At 36.9% G+C, this 27,344-nt stretch overlaps 1 protein-coding gene across 1 annotated transcript in view; it reads left to right on the top strand.

Annotated features, from left to right (window-relative positions):
• The first annotated feature begins 3,374 nt into the window (after positions 1 to 3,374).
• The window catches only part of LOC124013890 (platelet glycoprotein Ib alpha chain), a 50,645-nt gene continuing 26,675 nt past the window's right edge, over positions 3,375 to 27,344 (top strand). The window contains exon 1 of the mRNA XM_046328441.1: positions 3,375 to 3,500. The gene's annotated coding sequence lies outside the window, so the exon portion shown is untranslated. The remainder of the gene's footprint in view (positions 3,501 to 27,344) is intronic.

Below are 27,344 nucleotides of genomic sequence, written 5' to 3'. Positions count from 1 at the left end.
AGGGACAGTGTGTTGTGGTTAGGGACAGTGTGTTATGGTTAGGGACAGTGTGTTATGGTTAGGGACAGTGTGTTATGGTTAGGGACAGTGTGTTATGGTTAGGGACAGTGTGTTATGGTTAGGGACAGTGTGTTATGGTTAGGGACAGTGTGTTATGGTTAGGGACAGTGTGTTATGGTTAGGGACAGTGTGTTATGGTTGGGGACAGTGTGTTAGGGACAGCGTGTTATGGTTAGGGACAGTGTGTTATGGTTAGGGACAGTGTGTTATGGTTGGGGACAGTGTGTTAGGGACAGTGTGTTATGGTTAGGGACAGTGTGTTATGGTTAGGGACAGTGTGTTATGGTTGGGGACAGTGTGTTGGGGACAGTGTGTTATGGTTGGGGACAGTGTGTTATGGTTGGGGACAGTGTGTTAGGGACAGTGTGTTTTGGTTTGGGACAGTGTGTTATGGTTAGGGACGGTGTATTAGGGACAGTGTGTTATGGTTGGGGACAGTGTGTTATGGTTAGGAACAGTGTGTTTTGGTTAGGGACAGTGTGTTATGGTTGGGGATAGTGTATTATGGTTGGGGACAGTGTGTTGGGGACAGTGTGTTATGGTTGGGGACAGTGTGTTATGGTTAGGGACAGTGTGTTATGGTTAGGGACAGTGTGTTAGGGTTGGGGACAGTGTGTTATGGTTAGGGACAGTGTGTTAGGGTTGGGGACAGTGTGTTATGGTTAGGGACAGTGTGTTATGGTTGGGGACAGTGTGTTGGGGACAGTGTTATTTTTAGGGACAGTGTGTTGTGGTTAGGGACAGTGTGTTATGGTTAGGGACAGTGTGTTAGGGACAGTGTGTTGTGGTTAGGGGCAGTGTGTTAGAGACAGTGTGTTGTGGTTAGGGACAGTGTGTTAGGGACAGTGTGTTATGGTTAGGGACAGTGTGTTAGGGACAGTGTGTTGTGGTTAGGGACAGTGTGTTGTGGTTAGGGACAGTGTGTTGTGGTTAGGGACATTGTGTTGTGGTTGGGGACAGTGGGTTATGGTTGGGGACAGTGTGTTGTGTGTTAGGGACAGTGTGTTAGGGACAGTGTGTTGTGGTTGGGGACAGTGTGTTAGGGTTGGGGGCAGTGTGTTTTGGTTGGGGACAGTGTGTTGTGTGTTAGGGACAGTGTGTTAGGGACAGTGTGTTGTGGTTGGGGACAGTGTGTTATGGTTTGGGACAGTCTGTTATGGTTAGGGACAGTGTGTTGTGGTTAGGGACAGTGTGTTATGGTTAGGGACAGTGTGTTGTGTGTTGTGGTTGGGGCCAGTGTGTTAGGGTTGGGGACAGTGTGTTAAGGTTGGGGCCAGTGTGTTAGGGTTGGGGGCAGTGTGTTAGGGTTGGGGGCAGTGTGTTAAGGTTGGGGACAGTGTGTTAGGGACAGTGTGTTGTGGTCAGGGACAGTGTGTTAGGGACAGTGTGTTATGGTTAGGGACAGTGTGTTAGGGACAGTTTGTTAGGGACAGTGTGTTGGGGACAGTGTGTTAAGGTTGGGGACAGTGTGTGTGCACAGAATTAAATGTGTGTGATGTGTAATGTGTAATGTGTGTGTTGTGTGTGTGTGTGTGTGTGTGGGACAGTGTGTTGTGTTGTGTGTGTGTTGTGTGTGTTATGTGTGTTGTGTTAGTGTGTGTGTTATGTTAGGTGTGTGTGTGTGTGTGTTATGTTAGTGTGTTAGGGACAGTGTGTGTGGTGTGTACAGTGTGTGTGTTTAGTGTGTGTGTGTGTAATGTGTGTGGTGTGTTAGTGTTGTGTGTGTGTGTGTGTGTGGGACAGTGTGTTAGGGACAGTGTGTTGTGTTAGGGACAGTGTGTTGTGTGTATGTGTGTTGGTGTGTAATGTGTGTGGTTGTGTAAGTGTGTTATGGTTGTGTAATGTGTGTGTGGTGTGTAATGGACAGTGTGTTGTGTGTAATGTGTGTTAGTGTGTAATGTGTGTAGTGTGGGACAGTGTGTGTAATGTGTGTTTTGGTTAGGGAATGTGTGTGTGTGTGTGGGACAGTGTGTTAGGGACAATGTGTGTGTGGGGACAGTGTGTGTACAGTGTGTTATGGTTAGGGACAGTGTGTGTAATGTGTGTGGTGTGTAATGTGTGTAGTGTGTAATGTGTGTTAAGGTGTAATGTGTGTAGTGTGTGTGGTGTGTAATGTGTGTGGTGTGTGGTGTGTAATGTGTGTGGTGGGTAATGTGTGTGTGTGTTTGTGGTGTGTGTGTTTGTGGTGTGTGGTGTGTAATGTGTGTGGTGTGTAATGTGAGTGGTGTGTAATGTGTGTAGTGTGTAGTGTGTGTAGTGTGTGTAGAGTGTAATGTGTGTGTGTGTGTAGTGTGTAATGTGTGTGGTGTGTAATGTGTGTAGTGTGTAATGTGTGTGGTGTGTAATGTGTGTGGTGTGTAATGTGTGTGGTGTGTAATGTGTGTGGTGTGTAATGTGTGTGGTGTTTAATGTGTGTAGTGTGTAATGTGTGTGGTGTGTAATGTGTGTGGTGTGTAGTGTGTGTGGTGTGTAATGTGTGTGGTGTGTAATGTGTGTGGTGTGTAATGTGTGTGGTGTGTGTTTGTGGTGTGTGTGTTTGTGGTGTGTAATGTGTGTGGTGTGTGGTGTGTAATGTGTGTGGTGTGTAATGTGTGTGGTGTGTAATGTGTGTGGTGTGTAATGTGTGTAGTGTGTGTAGTGTGTGTGGTGTGTAATGTGTGTGGTGTGTAATGTGTGTAGTGTGTAATGTGTGTAGTGTGTGTGGTGTGTAATGTGTGTAGTGTGTAATGTGTGTAGTGTGTGTGGTGTGTAGTGTGTAATGTGTGTAGTGTGTAATGTGTGTAATGTGTGTGGTGTGTAATGTGTGTAGTGTGTAATGTGTGTAGTGTGTGTGTAGTGTGTAATGTGTGTAGTGTGTGTGGTGTGTAGTGTGTAATGTGTGTAGTGTGTAATGTGTGTAGTGTGTGTGGTGTGTAATGTGTGTAGTGTGTAATGTGTGTGTAATGATACAAGTGTGTCAAAGCATAAGTGTATTTTTTAAATATAATGTAGGGTCTTTTTGCAGTGAAATGAAGAGAATATCCAATCAACTATCAGGCAGCTTTCCTGTCAGACATATCTCTTCCTGTCTGTCATTCATAGAGAGACCACGGGTCTTCACACACAGCACACACACATACACACAATAGACAGCACACACACATGCACACACAGACATACACGCGATACACAGCACACACACATACACGCAATACACAGCACACACACATACACACAATAAGTGTGTTTATGTGTGTGTGTGTGTATGTGTAATGTGTGTGGTGTGTACACACAGGTGGTGCAAACACACATACACATGTGCACCCAGACAGTTGGGTATATCTTCAGCCAGCACACAGACACAGACACACCCAGACAGTTGGGTATATCTTCAGCCAGCTATGATGTTTGTGTTGGACTCTGGACCAGCTGCAGATTGAAGTCTAAGGAGGAGCAACACGGTAAGTCTCTATTATAAATGACCTGGTATTATGGGTGGTAGAAACACCAGTCTCTATTATAAATGACCTGGTATTATGGATGGTAGAAACATAAGTCTCTATTATAAATGACCTGGTATTATGGATGGTAGAAACATCAGTCTCTATTATAAATGACCTGGTATTATGGGTGGTAGAAACATCAGTCTCTATTATAAATGACCTGGTATTATGGGTGGTAGAAACACCAGTCTCTATTATAAATGACCTGGTAATATGGTAGAAACATCAGTCTCTATTATAAATGACCTGGTAATATGGTAGAAACATCAGTCTCTATTATAAATGACCTGGTAATATGGTAGAAACATCAGTCTCTATTATAAATGACCTGGTATTATGGTAGAAACATCAGTCTCTATTATAAATGACCTGGTAATATGGTAGAAACATCAGTCTCTATTATAAATGACCTGGTAATATGGTAGAAACATCAGTCTCTATTATAAATGACCTGGTATTATGGTAGAAACACCAGTCTCTATTATAAATGACCTGGTATTATGGATGGTAGAAACATTAGTCTCTATTATAAATGACCTGGTATTATGGATGGTAGAAACACCAGTCTCTATTATAAATGACCTGGTAATATGGTAGAAACATCAGTCTCTATTATAAATGACCTGGTAATATGGTAGAAACATCAGTCTCTATTATAAATGACCTGGTAATATGGTAGAAACATCAGTCTCTATTATAAATGACCTGGTATTATGGTAGAAACACCAGTCTCTATTATAAATGACCTGGTATTATGGATGGTAGAAACATTAGTCTCTATTATAAATGACCTGGTATTATGGATGGTAGAAACACCAGTCTCTATTATAAATGACCTGGTAATATGGTAGAAACATCAGTCTCTATTATAAATGACCTGGTATTATGGATGGTAGAAACATCAGTCTCTATTATAAATAACCTGTAATATGGTAGAAATATCAGTCTCTATTATAAATGACCTGGTAATATGGTAGAAACACCAGTCTCTATTATAAATGACCTGGTATTATGGATGGTAGAAACACCAGTCTCTATTATAAATGACCTGGTAATATGGTAGAAACACCAGTCTCTATTATAAATGACCTGGTATTATGGATGGTAGAAACACCAGTCTCTATTATAAATGACCTGGTAATATGGTAGAAACATCAGTCTCTATTATAAATGACCTGGTAATATGGTAGAAACACCAGTCTCTATTATAAATGACCTGGTATTATGGATGGTAGAAACACCAGTCTCTATTATAAATGACCTGGTAATATGGTAGAAACACCAGTCTCTATTATAAATGACCTGGTATTATGGATGGTAGAAACATCAGTCTCTATTATAAATGACCTGGTATTATGGATGGTAGAAACATCAGTCTCTATTATAAATGACCTGGTAATATGGGTGGTAGAAACATCAGTCTCTATTATAAATGACCTGGTATTATGGATGGTAGAAACACCAGTCTCTATTATAAATGACCTGGTAATATGGTAGAAACATCAGTCTCTATTATAAATGACCTGGTAATATGGTAGAAACATCAGTCTCTATTATAAATGACCTGGTAATATGGTAGAAACATCAGTCTCTATTATAAATGACCTGGTAATATGGTAGAAACATCAGTCTCTATTATAAATGACCTGGTATTATGGTAGAAACATCAGTCTCTATTATAAATGACCAGTCTCTATTATAAATGACCTGGTATTATGGATGGTAGAAACATTAGTCTCTATTATAAATGACCTGGTATTATGGATGGTAGAAACACCAGTCTCTATTATAAATGACCTGGTAATATGGTAGAAACATCAGTCTCTATTATAAATGACCTGGTATTATGGATGGTAGAAACATCAGTCTCTATTATAAATAACCTGTAATATGGTAGAAATATCAGTCTCTATTATAAATGACCTGGTAATATGGTAGAAACACCAGTCTCTATTATAAATGACCTGGTATTATGGATGGTAGAAACACCAGTCTCTATTATAAATGACCTGGTAATATGGTAGAAACACCAGTCTCTATTATAAATGACCTGGTATTATGGATGGTAGAAACACCAGTCTCTATTATAAATGACCTGGTAATATGGTAGAAACATCAGTCTCTATTATAAATGACCTGGTAATATGGTAGAAACACCAGTCTCTATTATAAATGACCTGGTATTATGGATGGTAGAAACACCAGTCTCTATTATAAATGACCTGGTAATATGGTAGAAACACCAGTCTCTATTATAAATGACCTGGTATTATGGATGGTAGAAACATCAGTCTCTATTATAAATGACCTGGTAATGGATGGTAGAAACATCAGTCTCTATTATAAATGACCTGGTATTATGGGTGGTAGAAACATCAGTCTCTATTATAAATGACCTGGTATTATGGGTGGTAGAAACACCAGTCTCTATTATAAATGACCTGGTAATATGGTAGAAACATCAGTCTCTATTATAAATGACCTGGTAATATGGTAGAAACATCAGTCTCTATTATAAATGACCTGGTAATATGGTAGAAACATCAGTCTCTATTATAAATGACCTGGTAATATGGTAGAAACATCAGTCTCTATTATAAATGACCTGGTAATATGGTAGAAACATCAGTCTCTATTATAAATGACCTGGTATTATGGTAGAAACACCAGTCTCTATTATAAATGACCTGGTAATATGGTAGAAACACCAGTCTCTATTATAAATGACCTGGTAATATGGTAGAAACACCAGTCTCTATTATAAATGACCTGGTATTATGGATGGTAGAAACACCAGTCTCTATTATAAATGACCTGGTAATATGGTAGAAACATCAGTCTCTATTATAAATGACCTGGTAATATGGTAGAAACACCAGTCTCTATTATAAATGACCTGGTATTATGGATGGTAGAAACACCAGTCTCTATTATAAATGACCTGGTAATATGGTAGAAACACCAGTCTCTATTATAAATGACCTGGTATTATGGATGGTAGAAACACCAGTCTCTATTATAAATGACCTGGTAATATGGTAGAAACATCAGTCTCTATTATAAATGACCTGGTATTATGGGTGGTAGAAACACCAGTCTCTATTATAAATGACCTGGTAATATGGTAGAAACACAAGTCTCTATTATAAATGACCTGGTATTATGGATGGTAGAAACACCAGTCTCTATTATAAATGACCTGGTAATATGGTAGAAACATCAGTCTCTATTATAAATGACCTGGTAATATGGTAGAAACATCAGTCTCTATTATAAATGACCTGGTATTATGGTAGAAACACCAGTCTCTATTATAAATGACCTGGTATTATGGATGGTAGAAACATTAGTCTCTATTATAAATGACCTGGTATTATGGATGGTAGAAACACCAGTCTCTATTATAAATGACCTGGTAATATGGTAGAAACATCAGTCTCTATTATAAATGACCTGGTATTATGGATGGTAGAAACATCAGTCTCTATTATAAATGACCTGGTAATATGGTAGAAACATCAGTCTCTATTATAAATGACCTGGTAATATGGTAGAAACACCAGTCTCTATTATAAATGACCTGGTAATATGGTAGAAACATCAGTCTCTATTATAAATGACCTGGTAATATGGTAGAAACACCAGTCTCTATTATAAATGACCTGGTAATGGATGGTAGAAACACCAGTCTCTATTATAAATGACCTGGTAATATGGTAGAAACATCAGTCTCTATTATAAATGACCTGGTAATATGGTAGAAACATCCAGTCTCTATTATAAATGACCTGGTAATATGGTAGAAACACAGTCTCTATTATAAATGACCTGGTATTATATGGTAGAAACACCAGTCTCTATTATAAATGACCTGGTAATATGGTAGAAACATCAGTCTCTATTATAAATGACCTGGTAATATGGTAGAAACATCAGTCTCTATTATAAATGACCTGGTAATATGGTAGAAACATCAGTCTCTATTATAAATGACCTGGTAATATGGTAGAAACATCAGTCTCTATTATAAATGACCTGGTAATATGGTAGAAACATCAGTCTCTATTATAAATGACCTGGTAATATGGTAGAAACATCAGTCTCTATTATAAATGACCTGGTAATATGGTAGAAACATCAGTCTCTATTATAAATGACCTGGTATTATGGTAGAAACATCAGTCTCTATTATAAATGACCTGGTATTATGGATGGTAGAAACATCAGTCTCTATTATAAATGACCTGGTATTATGGATGGTAGAAACACCAGTCTCTATTATAAATGACCTGGTAATATGGTAGAAACATCAGTCTCTATTATAAATGACCTGGTATTATGGATGGTAGAAACATCAGTCTCTATTATAAATGACCTGTAATATGGTAGAAACATCAGTCTCTATTATAAATGACCTGGTAATATGGTAGAAACATCAGTCTCTATTATAAATGACCTGGTATTATGGATGGTAGAAACATCAGTCTCTATTATAAATGACCTGGTAATATGGTAGAAACACCAGTCTCTATTATAAATGACCTGGTATTATGGATGGTAGAAACATCAGTCTCTATTATAAATGACCTGGTAATATGGTAGAAACATCAGTCTCTATTATAAATGACCTGGTAATATGGTAGAAACATCAGTCTCTATTATAAATGACCTGGTATTATGGATGGTAGAAACACCAGTCTCTATTATAAATGACCTGGTAATATGGTAGAAACATCAGTCTCTATTATAAATGACCTGGTATTATGGATGGTAGAAACATCAGTCTCTATTATAAATGACCTGGTAATATGGTAGAAACATCAGTCTCTATTATAAATGACCTGGTAATATGGTAGAAACATCAGTCTCTATTATAAATGACCTGGTAATATGGTAGAAACATCAGTCTCTATTATAAATGACCTGGTATTATGGTAGAAACATCAGTCTCTATTATAAATGACCTGGTAATATGGTAGAAACATCAGTCTCTATTATAAATGACCTGGTAATATGGTAGAAACATCAGTCTCTATTATAAATGACCTGGTATTATGGTAGAAACACCAGTCTCTATTATAAATGACCTGGTATTATGGATGGTAGAAACACCAGTCTCTATTATAAATGACCTCTCTATATAAATATGGTAGAAACATCAGTCTCTATTATAAATGACCTGGTATTATGGATGGTAGAAACATCAGTCTCTATTATAAATGACCTGTAATATGGTAGAAACATCAGTCTCTATTATAAATGACCTGGTAATATGGTAGAAACACCAGTCTCTATTATAAATGACCTGGTAATATGGTAGAAACATCAGTCTCTATTATAAATGACCTGGTAATATGGTAGAAACACCAGTCTCTATTATAAATGACCTGGTAATATGGTAGAAACACCAGTCTCTATTATAAATGACCTGGTATTATGGATGGTAGAAACACCAGTCTCTATTATAAATGACCTGGTAATATGGTAGAAACACCAGTCTCTATTATAAATGACCTGGTATTATGGATGGTAGAAACACCAGTCTCTATTATAAATGACCTGGTATTATGGATGGTAGAAACACCAGTCTCTATTATAAATGACCTGGTAATATGGTAGAAACATCAGTCTCTATTATAAATGACCTGGTAATATGGTAATATGGATGGTAGAAACATCAGTCTCTATTATAAATGACCTGGTAATATGGTAGAAACACCAGTCTCTATTATAAATGACCTGGTATTATGGATGGTAGAAACACCAGTCTCTATTATAAATGACCTGGTAATATGGTAGAAACATCAGTCTCTATTATAAATGACCTGGTAATATGGTAGAAACATCAGTCTCTATTATAAATGAGCTGTAATATGGTAGAAACATCAGTCTCTATTATAAATGACCTGGTATTATGGATGGTAGAAACATCAGTCTCTATTATAAATAACCTGTAATATGGTAGAAACATCAGTCTCTATTATAAATGACCTGGCAATATGGTAGAAACATCAGTCTCTATTATAAATGACCTGTAATATGGTAGAAACATCAGTCTCTATTATAAATGACCTGGTAATATGGTAGAAACATCAGTCTCTATTATAAATGACCTGGCAATATGGTAGAAACATCAGTCTCTATTATAAATGACCTGGTAATATGGTAGAAACATCAGTCTCTATTATAAATGACCTGGTAATATGGTAGAAACATCAGTCTCTATTATAAATGACCTGTAATATGGTAGAAACATCAGTCTCTATTATAAATGACCTGGTAATATGGATGGTAGAAACATCAGTCTCTATTATAAATGACCTGTAATATGGTAGAAACATCAGTCTCTATTATAAATGACCTGTAATATGGTAGAAACATCAGTCTCTATTATAAATGACCTGGTAATATGGTAGAAACATCAGTCTCTATTATAAATGACCTGTAATATGGTAGAAACATCAGTCTCTATTATAAATGACCTGGTAATATGGTATCAGTCTCTATTATAAATGACCTGGCAGAAAACATCAGTCTCTATTATAAATGACCTGGTAATATGGTAGAAACATCAGTCTCTATTATAAATGACCTGTAATATGGTAGAAACATCAGTCTCTATTATAAATGACCTGGTAATATGGATGGTAGAAACATCAGTCTCTATTATAAATGACCTGGTAATGGATGGTAGAAACATCAGTCTCTATTATAAATGACCTGGCAATATGGTAGAAACATCAGTCTCTATTATAAATGACCTGGTAATATGGTAGAAACATCAGTCTCTATTATAAATGACCTGGTAATATGGTAGAAACATCAGTCTCTATTATAAATGACCTGGTATTATGGTAGAAACATCTCTCTAAAAATGACATCAGTCTCTATTATAAATGACCTGTAATATGGTAGAAACATCAGTCTCTATTATAAATGACCTGGTAATATGGATAGAAACATCAGTCTCTATTATAAATGACCTGGTAATATGGTAGAAACATCAGTCTCTATTATAAATGACCTGTAATATGGTAGAAACATCAGTCTCTATTATAAATGACCTGGTAATATGGTAGAAACATCAGTCTCTATTATAAATGACCTGTAATATGGTAGAAACATCAGTCTCTATTATAAATGACCTGGTAATATGGTAGAAACATCAGTCTCTATTATAAATGACCTGGTAATATGGTAGAAACATCAGTCTCTATTATAAATGACCTGGTAATATGGTAGAAACATCAGTCTCTATTATAAATGACCTGGTAATATGGTAGAAACATCAGTCTCTATTATAAATGACCTGTAATATGGTAGAAACATCAGTCTCTATTATAAATGACCTGGTAATATGGATGGTAGAAACATCAGTCTCTATTATAAATGACCTGGTATTATGGATGGTAGAAACATCAGTCTCTATTATAAATGACCTGGTAATATGGTAGAAACATCAGTCTCTATTATACATGACCTGGTAATATGGTAGAAACATCAGTCTCTATTATAAATGACCTGGTAATATGGTAGAAACATCAGTCTCTATTATAAATGACCTGGTAATATGGTAGAAACATCAGTCTCTATTATAAATGACCTGGTAATATGGTAGAAACATCAGTCTCTATTATAAATGACCTGGTAATATGGTAGAAACATCAGTCTCTATTATAAATGACCTGGTAATATGGTAGAAACATCAGTCTCTATTATAAATGACCTGGTAATATCTCTATTATAAATGACCTGTAATATGAAAAACATCAGTCTCTATTATAAATGACCTGGTAATATGGTAGAAACATCAGTCTCTATTATAAATGACCTGGTAATATGGTAGAAACATCAGTCTCTATTATAAATGACCTGGTAATATGGTAGAAACATCAGTCTCTATTATAAATGACCTGGTAATATGGTAGAAACATCAGTCTCTATTATAAATGACCTGGTAATATGGATGGTAGAAACATCAGTCTCTATTATAAATGACCTGGTAATATGGATGGTAGAAACATCAGTCTCTATTATAAATGACCTGTAATATGGTAGAAACATCAGTCTCTATTATAAATGACCTGGCAATATGGTAGAAACATCAGTCTCTATTATAAATGACCTGTAATATGGTAGAAACATCAGTCTCTATTATAAATGACCTGGTAATATGGTAGAAACATCAGTCTCTATTATAAATGACCTGGTAATATGGTAGAAACATCAGTCTCTATTATAAATGACCTGGTAATATGGTAGAAATATCAGTCTCTATTATAAATGACCTGGTAATATGGTAAAAACATCAGTCTCTATTATAAATGGCCTGGTAATATGGATGGTAGAAACATCAGTCTCTATTATAAATGACCTGGTAATATGGTAGAAACATCAGTCTCTATTATAAATGACCTGGTAATATGGTAGAAACATCAGTCTCTATTATAAATGACCTGGTAATATGGTAGAAACATCAGTCTCTATTATAAATGACCTGGCAATATGGTAGAAACATCAGTCTCTATTATAAATGACCTGGTAATATGGTAGAAACATCAGTCTCTATTATAAATGACCTGGTAATATGGTAGAAACATCAGTCTCTATTATAAATGAGCTGTAATATGGTAGAAACATCAGTCTCTATTATAAATGACCTGGTAATATGGATGGTAGAAACATCAGTCTCTATTATAAATGACCTGGTATTATGGATGGTAGAAACATCAGTCTCTATTATAAATAACCTGTAAAACATCAGTATGGTAGAAACATCAGTCTCTATTATAAATGACCTGGCAATATGGTAGAAACATCAGTCTCTATTATAAATGACCTGTAATATGGTAGAAACATCAGTCTCTATTATAAATGACCTGGTAATATGGTAGAAACATCAGTCTCTATTATAAATGACCTGGCAATATGGTAGAAACATCAGTCTCTATTATAAATGACCTGGTAATATGGTAGAAACATCAGTCTCTATTATAAATGACCTGGTAATATGGTAGAAATATCAGTCTCTATTATAAATGACCTGGTAATATGGTAAAACATCAGTCTCTATTATAAATGGCCTGGTAATATGGATGGTAGAAACATCAGTCTCTATTATAAATGACCTGGTAATATGGTAGAAACATCAGTCTCCATTATAAATGACCTGGTAATATGGTAGAAACATCAGTCTCTATTATAAATGACCTGGTAATATGGTAGAAACATCAGTCTCTATTATAAATGACCTGGTAATATGGTAGAAACATCAGTCTCTATTATAAATGACCTGGTAATATGGTAGAAACATCAGTCTCTATTATAAATGACCTGGTAATATGGTAGAAACATCAGTCTCTATTATAAATGACCTGCAATATGGTAGAAACACCAGTCTCTATGACCTGTAATATGGTAGAAACACCAGTCTCTATTATAAATGACCTGTAATATGGTAGAAACACCAGTCTCTATTATAAATGACCTGTAATATTGGTAGAAACATCAGTCTCTATTATAAATGACCTGGTAATATGGTAGAAACACCAGTCTCTATTATAAATGACCTGGTATTATGGATGGTAGAAACACCAGTCTCTATTATAAATGACCTGGTAATATGGTACAAACACCAGTCTATATTATAAATGACCTGGTATTATGGATGGTAGAAACACCAGTCTCTATTATAAATGACCTGGTAATATGGTAGAAACATCAGTCTCTATTATAAATGACCTGGTATTATGGGTGGTAGAAACATCAGTCTCTATTATAAATGACCTGGTAATATGGTAGAAACACCAGTCTATATTATAAATGACCTGGTATTATGGGTGGTAGAAACACCAGTCTCTATTATAAATGACCTGGTAATATGGTAGAAACATCAGTCTCTATTATAAATGACCTGGTATTATGGTAGAAACATCAGTCTCTATTATAAATAACCTGTAATATGGTAGAAACATCAGTCTCTATTATAAATGACCTGGCAATATGGTAGAAACATCAGTCTCTATTATAAATGACCTGTAATATGGTAGAAACATCAGTCTCTATTATAAATGACCTGGTAATATGGTAGAAACATCAGTCTCTATTATAAATGACCTGGCAATATGGTAGAAACATCAGTCTCTATTATAAATGACCTGGTAATATGGTAGAAACATCAGTCTCTATTATAAATGACCTGGTAATATGGTAGAAACATCAGTCTCTATTATAAATGACCTGGTAATATGGTAGAAACATCAGTCTCTATTATAAATGACCTGGTAATATGGTAGAAATATCAGTCTCTATTATAAATGACCTGGTAATATGGTAAAAACATCAGTCTCTATTATAAATGGCCTGGTAATATGGATGGTAGAAACATCAGTCTCTATTATAAATGACCTGGTAATATGGTAGAAACATCAGTCTCTATTATAAATGACCTGGTAATATGGTAGAAACATCAGTCTCTATTATAAATGACCTGGTAATATGGTAGAAACATCAGTCTCTATTATAAATGACCTGGCAATATGGTAGAAACATCAGTCTCTATTATAAATGACCTGGTAATATGGTAGAAACATCAGTCTCTATTATAAATGACCTGGTAATATGGTAGAAACATCAGTCTCTATTATAAATGAGCTGTAATATGGTAAAAACATCAGTCTCTATTATAAATGGCCTGGTAATATGGATGGTAGAAACATCAGTCTCTATTATAAATGACCTGGTAATATGGTAGAAACATCAGTCTCTATTATAAATGACCTGGTAATATGGTAGAAACATCAGTCTCTATTATAAATGACCTGGTAATATGGTAGAAACATCAGTCTCTATTATAAATGACCTGGCAATATGGTAGAAACATCAGTCTCTATTATAAATGACCTGGTAATATGGTAGAAACATCAGTCTCTATTATAAATGACCTGGTAATATGGTAGAAACATCAGTCTCTATTATAAATGAGCTGTAATATGGTAGAAACATCAGTCTCTATTATAAATGACCTGGTAATATGGATGGTAGAAACATCAGTCTCTATTATAAATGACCTGGTATTATGGATGGTAGAAACATCAGTCTCTATTATAAATAACCTGTAATATGGTAGAAACATCAGTCTCTATTATAAATGACCTGGCAATATGGTAGAAACATCAGTCTCTATTATAAATGACCTGTAATATGGTAGAAACATCAGTCTCTATTATAAATGACCTGGTAATATGGTAGAAACATCAGTCTCTATTATAAATGACCTGGCAATATGGTAGAAACATCAGTCTCTATTATAAATGACCTGGTAATATGGTAGAAACATCAGTCTCTATTATAAATGACCTGGTAATATGGTAGAAACATCAGTCTCTATTATAAATGACCTGGTAATATGGTAGAAACATCAGTCTCTATTATAAATGACCTGGTAATATGGTAGAAATATCAGTCTCTATTATAAATGACCTGGTAATATGGTAAAAACATCAGTCTCTATTATAAATGGCCTGGTAATATGGATGGTAGAAACATCAGTCTCTATTATAAATGACCTGGTAATATGGTAGAAACATCAGTCTCCATTATAAATGACCTGGTAATATGGTAGAAACATCAGTCTCTATTATAAATGACCTGGTAATATGGTAGAAACATCAGTCTCTATTATAAATGACCTGGTAATATGGTAGAAACATCAGTCTCTATTATAAATGACCTGGTAATATGGTAGAAACATCAGTCTCTATTATAAATGACCTGGTAATATGGTAGAAACATCAGTCTCTATTATAAATGACCTGCAATATGGTAGAAACACCAGTCTCTATTATAAATGACCTGTAATATGGTAGAAACACCAGTCTCTATTATAAATGACCTGTAATATGGTAGAAACACCAGTCTCTATTATAAATGACCTGTAATATGGTAGAAACATCAGTCTCTATTATAAATGACCTGGTAATATGGTAGAAACACCAGTCTCTATTATAAATGACCTGGTATTATGGATGGTAGAAACACCAGTCTCTATTATAAATGACCTGGTAATATGGTACAAACACCAGTCTATATTATAAATGACCTGGTATTATGGATGGTAGAAACACCAGTCTCTATTATAAATGACCTGGTAATATGGTAGAAACATCAGTCTCTATTATAAATGACCTGGTATTATGGGTGGTAGAAACATCAGTCTCTATTATAAATGACCTGGTAATATGGTAGAAACACCAGTCTATATTATAAATGACCTGGTATTATGGGTGGTAGAAACACCAGTCTCTATTATAAATGACCTGGTAATATGGTAGAAACATCAGTCTCTATTATAAATGACCTGGTATTATGGTAGAAACATCAGTCTCTATTATAAATGACCTGGTAATATGGTAGAAACATCAGTCTCTATTATAAATGACCTGGTAATATGGTAGAAACATCAGTCTCTATTATAAATTACCTGGTATTATGGTAGAAACACCAGTCTCTATTATAAATGACCTGGTATTATGGATGGTAGAAACATCAGTCTCTATTATAAATGACCTGGTATTATGGATGGTAGAAACACCAGTCTCTATTATAAATGACCTGGTAATATGGTAGAAACATCAGTCTCTATTATAAATGACCTGGTATTATGGATGGTAGAAACATCAGTCTCTATTATAAATAACCTGTAATATGGTAGAAACATCAGTCTCTATTATAAATGACCTGGTAATATGGTAGAAACATCAGTCTCTATTATAAATGACCTGGCAATATGGTAGAAACATCAGTCTCTATTATAAATGACCTGGTAATATGGTAGAAACATCAGTCTCTATTATAAATGACCTGGTAATATGGTAGAAACATCAGTCTCTATTATAAATGAGCTGTAATATGGTAGAAACATCAGTCTCTATTATAAATGACCTGGTAATATGGATGGTAGAAACATCAGTCTCTATTATAAATGACCTGGTATTATGGATGGTAGAAACATCAGTCTCTATTATAAATAACCTGTAATATGGTAGAAACATCAGTCTCTATTATAAATGACCTGGCAATATGGTAGAAACATCAGTCTCTATTATAAATGACCTGTAATATGGTAGAAACATCAGTCTCTATTATAAATGACCTGGTAATATGGTAGAAACATCAGTCTCTATTATAAATGACCTGGCAATATGGTAGAAACATCAGTCTCTATTATAAATGACCTGGTAATATGGTAGAAACATCAGTCTCTATTATAAATGACCTGGTAATATGGTAGAAACATCAGTCTCTATTATAAATGACCTGGTAATATGGTAGAAACATCAGTCTCTATTATAAATGACCTGGTAATATGGTAGAAATATCAGTCTCTATTATAAATGACCTGGTAATATGGTAAAAACATCAGTCTCTATTATAAATGGCCTGGTAATATGGATGGTAGAAACATCAGTCTCTATTATAAATGACCTGGTAATATGGTAGAAACATCAGTCTCCATTATAAATGACCTGGTAATATGGTAGAAACATCAGTCTCTATTATAAATGACCTGGTAATATGGTAGAAACATCAGTCTCTATTATAAATGACCTGGTAATATGGTAGAAACATCAGTCTCTATTATAAATGACCTGGTAATATGGTAGAAACATCAGTCTCTATTATAAATGACCTGGTAATATGGTAGAAACATCAGTCTCTATTATAAATGACCTGCAATATGGTAGAAACACCAGTCTCTATTATAAATGACCTGTAATATGGTAGAAACACCAGTCTCTATTATAAATGACCTGTAATATGGTAGAAACACCAGTCTCTATTATAAATGACCTGTAATATGGTAGAAACATCAGTCTCTATTATAAATGACCTGGTAATATGGTAGAAACACCAGTCTCTATTATAAATGACCTGGTATTATGGATGGTAGAAACACCAGTCTCTATTATAAATGACCTGGTAATATGGTACAAACACCAGTCTATATTATAAATGACCTGGTATTATGGATGGTAGAAACACCAGTCTCTATTATAAATGACCTGGTAATATGGTAGAAACATCAGTCTCTATTATAAATGACCTGGTATTATGGGTGGTAGAAACATCAGTCTCTATTATAAATGACCTGGTAATATGGTAGAAACACCAGTCTATATTATAAATGACCTGGTATTATGGGTGGTAAAACACCAGTCTCTATTATAAATGACCTGGTAATATGGTAGAAACATCAGTCTCTATTATAAATGACCTGGTATTATGGTAGAAACATCAGTCTCTATTATAAATGACCTGGTAATATGGTAGAAACATCAGTCTCTATTATAAATGACCTGGTAATATGGTAGAAACATCAGTCTCTATTATAAATTACCTGGTATTATGGTAGAAACACCAGTCTCTATTATAAATGACCTGGTATTATGGATGGTAGAAACATCAGTCTCTATTATAAATGACCTGGTATTATGGATGGTAGAAACACCAGTCTCTATTATAAATGACCTGGTAATATGGTAGAAACACCAGTCTCTATTATAAATGACCTGGTAATATGGTAGAAACACCAGTCTCTATTATAAATGACCTGGTATTATGGATGGTAGAAACACCAGTCTCTATTATAAATGACCTGGTAATATGGTAGAAACATCAGTCTCTATTATAAATGACCTGGTAATATGGTAGAAACACCAGTCTCTAATATAAATGACCTGGTATTATGGATGGTAGAAACACCAGTCTCTATTATAAATGACCTGGTAATATGGTAGAAACATCAGTCTCTATTATAAATGAGCTGTAATATGGTAGAAACATCAGTCTCTATTATAAATGACCTGGTAATATGGATGGTAGAAACATCAGTCTCTATTATAAATGACCTGGTATTATGGATGGTAGAAACATCAGTCTCTATTATAAATGACCTGGCAATATGGTAGAAACATCAGTCTCTATTATAAATGACCTGTAATATGGTAGAAACATCAGTCTCTATTATAAATGACCTGGTAATATGGTAGAAACATCAGTCTCTATTATAAATGACCTGGCAATATGGTAGAAACATCAGTCTCGATTATAAATGACCTGGTAATATGGTAGAAACATCAGTCTCTATTATAAATGACCTGGTAATATGGTAGAAACATCAGTCTCTATTATAAATGAGCTGTAATATGGTAGAAACATCAGTCTCTATTATAAATGACCTGGTAATATGGATGGTAGAAACATCAGTCTCTATTATAAATGACCTGGTATTATGGATGGTAGAAACATCAGTTTCTATTATAAATAACCTGTAATATGGTAGAAACATCAGTCTCTATTATAAATGACCTGGCAATATGGTAGAAACATCAGTCTCTATTATAAATGACCTGTAATATGGTAGAAACATCAGTCTCTATTATAAATGACCTGGTAATATGGTAGAAACATCAGTCTCTATTATAAATGACCTGGTAATATGGTAGAAACATCAGTCTCTATTATAAATGACCTGGTAATATGGTAGAAACATCAGTCTCTATTATAAATGAGCTGTAATATGGTAGAAACATCAGTCTCTATTATAAATGACCTGGTAATATGGATGGTAGAAACATCAGTCTCTATTATAAATGACCTGGTATTATGGATGGTAGAAACATCAGTCTCTATTATAAATAACCTGTAATATGGTAGAAACATCAGTCTCTATTATAAATGACCTGTAATATGGTAGAAACATCAGTCTCTATTATAAATGACCTGGTAATATGGTAGAAACATCAGTCTCTATTATAAATGACCTGTAATATGGTAGAAACATCAGTCTCTATTATAAATGACCTGGTAATATGGTAGAAACATCAGTCTCTATTATAAATGACCTGGCAATATGGTAGAAACATCAGTCTCTATTATAAATGACCTGGTAATATGGTAGAAACATCAGTCTCTATTATAAATGACCTGGTAATATGGTAGAAACATCAGTCTCTATTATAAATGACCTGGTAATATGGTAGAAACATCAGTCTCTATTATAAATGACCTGGTAATATGGTAGAAATATCAGTCTCTATTATAAATGACCTGGTAATATGGTAAAAACATCAGTCTCTATTATAAATGGCCTGGTAATATGGATGGTAGAAACATCAGTCTCTATTATAAATGACCTGGTAATATGGTAGAAACATCAGTCTCTATTATAAATGACCTGGTAATATGGTAGAAACATCAGTCTCTATTATAAATGACCTGGTAATATGGTAGAAACATCAGTCTCTATTATAAATGACATGGCAATATGGTAGAAACATCAGTCTCTATTATAAATGACCTGGTAATATGGTAGAAACATCAGTCTCTATTATAAATGACCTGGTAATATGGTAGAAACATCAGTCTCTATTATAAATGAGCTGTAATATGGTAGAAACATCAGTCTCTATTATAAATGACCTGGTAATATGGATGGTAGAAACATCAGTCTCTATTATAAATGACCTGGTATTATGGATGGTAGAAACATCAGTCTCTATTATAAATAACCTGTAATATGGTAGAAACATCAGTCTCTATTATAAATGACCTGGCAATATGGTAGAAACATCAGTCTCTATTATAAATGACCTGTAATATGGTAGAAACATCAGTCTCTATTATAAATGACCTGGTAATATGGTAGAAACATCAGTCTCTATTATAAATCAAATCAAATCAAATCAAATTTATTTATATAGCCCTTCATACATCAGCTGATATCTCAAAGTGCTGTACAGAAACCCAGCCTAAAACCCCAAACAGCAAACAATGCAGGTGTAAAAGCACGGTGGCTAGGAAAAACTCCCTAGAAAGGCCAAAACCTAGGAAGAAACCTAGAGAGGAACCGGGCTATGTGGGGTGGCCAGTCCTCTTCTGGCTGTGCCGGGTAGAGATTATAACAGAACATGACCAAGATGTTCAAATGTTCATAAATGACCAGCATGGTCAAATAATAATAAGGCAGAACAGTTGAAACTGGAGCAGCAGCACAGTCAGATGGACTGGGGACAGCAAGGAGCCATCATGTCAGGTAGTCCTGGGGCACGGTCCTAGGGCTCAGGTCCTCCGAGAGAGAGAAAGAAAGAGAGAATTAGAGAGAGCATATGTGGGGTGGCCAGTCCTCTTCTGGCTGTGCCAGGTGGAGATTATAACAGAACGTGGCCAAGATGTTCAAATGTTCATAAATGACCAGCATGGTTGAATAATAGTAAGGCAGAACAGTTGAAACTGGAGCAGGAGCATGGCCAGGTGGACTGGGGACAGCAAGGAGTCCTCATGTCAGGTAGTCCTGGGACATGGTCCTAGGGCCCAGGCCAGTTGAAACTGGAGCAGCAGCATGGCCAGGTGGACTGGGGACAGCAAGGAGTCATCATGTCAGGTAGTCCTGGGGCATGGTTCTAGGGCTCAGGTCCTCCGAGAGAGAGAAAGAAAGAGAGAAGGAGAGAATTAGAGAACGCACACTTAGATTTACACAGGACACCGAATAGGACAGGAGAAGTACTCCAGATAAACAAACTGACCCTAGCCCCCCCGACACATAAACTACTGCAGCATAAATACTGGAGGCTGAGACAGGAGGGGTCAGGAGACACTGTGGCCCCATCCGAGGACACCCCGGACAGGGCCAAACAGGAAGGATATAACCCCACCCACTTTGCCAAAGCACAGCCCCCACACCACTAGAGGGAAATCTTCAACCACCAACTTACCATCCTGAGACAAGGCCGAGTATAGCCCACAAAGATCTCCGACACGGTACAACCCAAGGGGTGGGGGGAACCCAGACAGGCCGACCACAACAGTGAATCAACCCACCCAGGTGACGCATCCCCCAGGGACGGCACGAGAGAGCCCCAGCAAGCCAGTGACTCAGCCCCGTAACAGGGTTAGAGGCAGAGAATCCCAGTGGAAAAAGGGGAACCGGCCAGGCAGAGACAGCAAGGGCGGTTCGTTGCTCCAGAGCCTTTCCGTTCACCTTCCCACTCCTGGGCCAGACTACACTCAATCATATGACCCACTGAAGAGATGAGTCTTCAGTAAAGACTTAAAGGTTGAGACCGAGTTTGCGTCTCTGACATGGGTAGGCAGACCGTTCCATAAAAATGGAGCTCTATAGGAGAAAGCCCTGCCTCCAGCTGTTTGCTTAGAAATTCTAGGGACAATTAGGAGGCCTGCGTCTTGTGACCGTAGCGTACGTATAGGTATGTACGGCAGGACCAAATCAGAGAGGTAGGTAGGAGCAAGCCCATGTAATGCTTTGTAGGTTAGCAGTAAAACCTTGAAATCAGCCCTTGCTTTGACAGGAAGCCAGTGTAGAGAGGCTAGCACTGGAGTAATATGATCACATTTTTTGGTTCTAGTCAGGATTCTAGCAGCCGTATTTAGCACTAACTGAAGTTTATTTAGTGCTTTATCCGGGTAGCCGGAAAATAGAGCATTGCAGTAGTCTAACCTAGAAGTGACAAAAGCATGGATTAATTTTTCTGCATAATTTTTGGACAGAAAGTTTCTGATTTTTGCAATGTTACGTAGATGGAAAAAAGCTGTCCTCGAAATGGTCTTGATATGTTCTTCAAAAGAGAGATCAGGGTCCAGAGTAACGCCGAGGTCCTTCACAGTTTTATTTGAGACGACTGTACAACCATTAAGATTAATTGTCAGATTCAACAGAAGATCTCTTTGTTTCTTGGGACCTAGAACAAGCATCTCTGTTTTGTCCGAGTTTAATAGTAGAAAGTTTGCAGCCATCCACTTCCTTATGTCTGAAACACATGCTTCTAGCGAGGGCAATTTTGGTGCTTCACCATGTTTCATTGAAATGTACAGCTGTGTGTCATCCGCATAGCAGTGAAAGTTTACATTATGTTTTCGAATAACATCCCCAAGAGGTAAAATATATAGTGAAAACAATAGTGGTCCTAAAACAGAACCTTGAGGAACACCGAAATGTACAGTTGATTTGTCAGAGGACAAACCATTCACAGAGACAAACTGATATCTTTCCGACAGATAAGACCTAAACCAGGCCAGAACATGTCCGTGTAGACCAATTTGGGTTTCCAATCTCTCCAAAAGAATGTGGTGATCGATGGTATCAAAAGCAGCACTAAGGTCTAGGAGCACGAGGACAGATGCAGAGCCTCGGTCCGATGCCATCAAAATGTCATTTACCACCTTCACAAGTGCCGTCTCAGTGCTATGATGGGGTCTAAAACCAGACTGAAGCATTTCGTATACATTGTTTGTCTTCAGGAAGGCAGTGAGTTGCTGCGCAACAGCCTTCTCTAAAATCTTTGAGAGGAATGGAAGATTCGATATAGGCCGATAGTTTTTTATATTTTCTGGGTCAAGGTTTGGCTTTTTCAAGAGAGGCTTTATTACTGCCACTTTTAGTGAGTTTGGTACACATCCAGTGGATAGAGAGCCGTTTATTATGTTCAACATAGGAGGGCCAAGCACAGGAAGCAGCTCTTTCAGTAGTTTAGTTGGAATAGGGTCCAGTATACAGCTTGAAGGTTTAGAGGCCATGATTATTTTCATCATTGTGTCAAGAGATATAGTACTAAAACACTTGAGCGTCTCTCTTGATCCTAGGTCCTGGCAGAGTTGTGCAGACTCAGGACAACTGAGGTTTGGAGGAATACGCAGGTTTAAAGAGGAGTCCGTAATTTGCTTTCTAATAATCATAATCTTTTCCTCAAAGAAGTTCATGAATTTATCACTGCTAAAGTGCAAGTCATCCTCTCTTGGGGAATGCTGCTTTTTAGTTAGCTTTGCCACAGTATCAAAAAGGAATTTCGGATTGTTCTTATTTTCCTCAATTAAGTTAGAAAAATAGGACGATCGAGCAGCAGTAAGGGCTCTTCGGTACTGCACGGTACCATCCTTCCAAGCTAGTCGGAAGACTTCCAGTTTGGTGTGGCGCCATTTCCGTTCCAATTTTCTGGAAGCTTGCTTCAGAGCTCGGGTATTTTCTGTGTACCATGGAGCTAGTTTCTTATGAGACATTTTTTTAGTTTTTAGGGGTGCAACTGCATCTAGGGTATTGCGCAAGGTTAAATTGAGATCCTCAGTTAGGTGGTTAACGGATTTTTGTCCTCTGGCGTCCTTGGGTAGGCAGAGGGAGTCTGGAAGGGCATCAAGGAATCTTTGTGTTGTCTGTGAATTTATAGCACGACTTTTAATGTTCCTTGGTTGGGGTCTGAGCAGATTATTTGTTGCAATTGCAAACGTAATAAAATGGTGGTCTGATAGTCCAGGATTATGAGGAAAAACATTAAGATCCACAACATTTATTCCATGGGACAAAACTAGGTCCAGCGTATGACTGTGAGAGTGAGTGGGTCCAGAGACATGTTGGACAAAACCCACTGAGTCGATGATGGCTCCAAAAGCCTTTTGGAGTGGGTCTGTGGACTTTTCCATGTGAATATTAAAGTCACCAAAGATTAGAATATTATCTGCAATGACTACAAGGTCTGATAGGAATTCAGGGAACTCAGTGAGAAACGCTGTATATGGCCCAGGAGGCCTGTAAACAGTAGCTATAAAAAGTGATTGAGTAGGCTGCATAGATTTCATGACTAGAAGCTCAAAAGACGAAAACGTCATTTTTTTTGTAAATTGAAATTTGCTATCGTAAATGTTAGCAACACCTCCGCCTTTGCGGGATGCACGGGGATATGGTCACTAGTGTAGCCAGGAGGTGAGGCCTCATTTAACACAGTAAATTCATCAGGCTTAAGCCATGTTTCAGTCAGGCCAATCACATCAAGATTATGATCAGTGATTAGTTCATTGACTATAATTGCCTTTGAAGTAAGGGATCTAACATTAAGTAGCCCTATTTTGAGATGTGAGGTATCATGATCTCTTTCAGTAATGACAGGAATGGAGGTGGTCTTTATCCTAGTGAGATTGCTAAGGCGAACACCGCCATGTTTAGTTTTGCCCAACCCAGGTCGAGGCACAGACACGGTCTCAATGGTGATAGCTGAGCTGACTACACTAACTATGCTAGTGGCAGACTCCACTATGCTGGCAGGCTGGCTAATAGCCTGCTGCCTGGCCTGCACCCTATTTCATTGTGGAGCTAGAGGAGTTAGAGCCCTGTCTATGTTGGCAGATAAGATGAGAGCACCCCTCCAGCTAGGATGGAGTCCGTCACTCCTCAGCAGGTCAGGCTTGGTCCTGTTTGTGGGCGAGTCCCAGAAAGAGGGCCAATTATCTACAAATTCTATCTTTTGGGAGGGGCAGAAAACAGTTTTCAACCAGCGATTGAGTTGTGAGACTCTGCTGTAGAGCTCATCACTCCCCCTAACTGGGAGGGGGCCAGAGACAATTACTCGATGCCGACACATCTTTCTAGCTGATATGCACGCAGAAGCTATGTTGCGCTTGGTGATCTCTGACTGTTTCATCCTAACATCGTTGGTGCCGACGTGGATAACAATATCTCTATACTCTCTACACTCGCCAGTTTTAGCTTTAGCCAGCACCATCTTCAGATTAGCCTTAACGTCGGTAGCCCTGCCCCGGGTAAACAGTGTATGATCGCTGGATGATTCGCTTTAAGTCTAATACTGCGGGTAATGGAGTCGCCAATGACTAGAGTTTTCAATTTGTCAGAGCTAATGGTGGGAAGCTTCGGCGTCTCAGACCCCGTAACGGGAGGAGTAGAGACCAGAGAAGACTCGGCCTCTGACACCGACCCGCTGCTTAATGGGGAGAACCGGTTGAAAGTTTCTGTCTGCTGAATGAGCGACACCGGTTGAGCGTTCCTACAGCATTTCCTTCCAGAAACCGTGAGAAAGTTGTCCGGCTGCGGGGACTGTGCCAGGGGATTTATACTACTATCTGTACTTACTGGTGGCACAGACGCTGTTTCATCCTTTCCTACACTGAAATTACCCTTGCCTAACGATTGCGTCTGAAGCTGGGCTTGCAGTACAGCTATCCTCGCCGTAAGGCGAGCACAGCGGCTGCAATTAGAAGGCATCATGTTAATGTTACTACTTAGCTTCGGCTGTTGGAGGTCCTGACGAATCGTGTCCAGATAAAGCGTCCGGAGTGAAAAAGTCGAGGAAAAAATAAATATATGAACGGTAATTAAAAAGTGAAACCCGTAAAGTTGTCAGGTAGCAAAATAGGTTGGCAAAAAAACGCACAGCAATTTGAAAACAAGCCTGCAAGTTGTGGAATGGGCCTGGCAATGACCTGGCAATATGGTAGAAACATCAGTCTCTATTATAAATGACCTGGTAATATGGTAGAAACATCAGTCTCTATTATAAATGACCTGGTAATATGGTAGAAACATCAGTCTCTATTATAAATGACCTGGTAATATGGTAGAAACATCAGTCTCTATTATAAATGACCTGGTAATATGGTAGAAATATCAGTCTCTATTATAAATGACCTGGTAATATGGTAAAAACATCAGTCTCTATTATAAATGGCCTGGTAATATGGATGGTAGAAACATCAGTCTCTATTATAAATGACCTGGTAATATGGTAGAAACATCAGTCTCTATTATAAATGACCTGGTAATATGGTAGAAACATCAGTCTCTATTATAAATGACCTGGTAATATGGTAGAAACATCAGTCTCTATTATAAATGACCTGGTAATATGGTAGAAACATCAGTCTCTATTATAAATGACCTGGTAATATGGTAGAAACATCAGTCTCTATTATAAATGACCTGGTAATATGGTAGAAACATCAGTCTCTATTATAAATGACCTGCAATATGGTAGAAACACCAGTCTCTATTATAAATGACCTGTAATATGGTAGAAACACCAGTCTCTATTATAAATGACCTGTAATATGGTAGAAACACCAGTCTCTATTATAAATGACCTGTAATATGGTAGAAACATCAGTCTCTATTATAAATGACCTGGTAATATGGTAGAAACACCAGTCTCTATTATAAATGACCTGGTATTATGGATGGTAGAAACACCAGTCTCTATTATAAATGACCTGGTAATATGGTACAAACACCAGTCTATATTATAAATGACCTGGTATTATGGATGGTAGAAACACCAGTCTCTATTATAAATGACCTGGTAATATGGTAGAAACATCAGTCTCTATTATAAATGACCTGGTATTATGGGTGGTAGAAACATCAGTCTCTATTATAAATGACCTGGTAATATGGTAGAAACACCAGTCTATATTATAAATGACCTGGTATTATGGGTGGTAGAAACACCAGTCTCTATTATAAATGACCTGGTAATATGGTAGAAACATCAGTCTCTATTATAAATGACCTGGTATTATGGTAGAAACATCAGTCTCTATTATAAATGACCTGGTAATATGGTAGAAACATCAGTCTCTATTATAAATGACCTGGTAATATGGTAGAAACATCAGTCTCTATTATAAATTACCTGGTATTATGGTAGAAACACCAGTCTCTATTATAAATGACCTGGTATTATGGATGGTAGAAACATCAGTCTCTATTATAAATGACCTGGTATTATGGATGGTAGAAACACCAGTCTCTATTATAAATGACCTGGTAATATGGTAGAAACATCAGTCTCTATTATAAATGACCTGGTATTATGGATGGTAGAAACATCAGTCTCTATTATAAATAACCTGTAATATGGTAGAAATATCAGTCTCTATTATAAATGACCTGGTAATATGGTAGAAACACCAGTCTCTATTATAAATGACCTGGTATTATGGATGGTA

The sequence above is a fragment of the Oncorhynchus gorbuscha genome, linkage group LG25 (genome assembly GCF_021184085.1).
Source record: "Oncorhynchus gorbuscha isolate QuinsamMale2020 ecotype Even-year linkage group LG25, OgorEven_v1.0, whole genome shotgun sequence".
NCBI lineage: Eukaryota > Metazoa > Chordata > Actinopteri > Salmoniformes > Salmonidae > Oncorhynchus > Oncorhynchus gorbuscha.
Note: the sequence above shows the minus strand (reverse complement) of the source record. Positions and strands in the feature narration are given on the sequence as shown.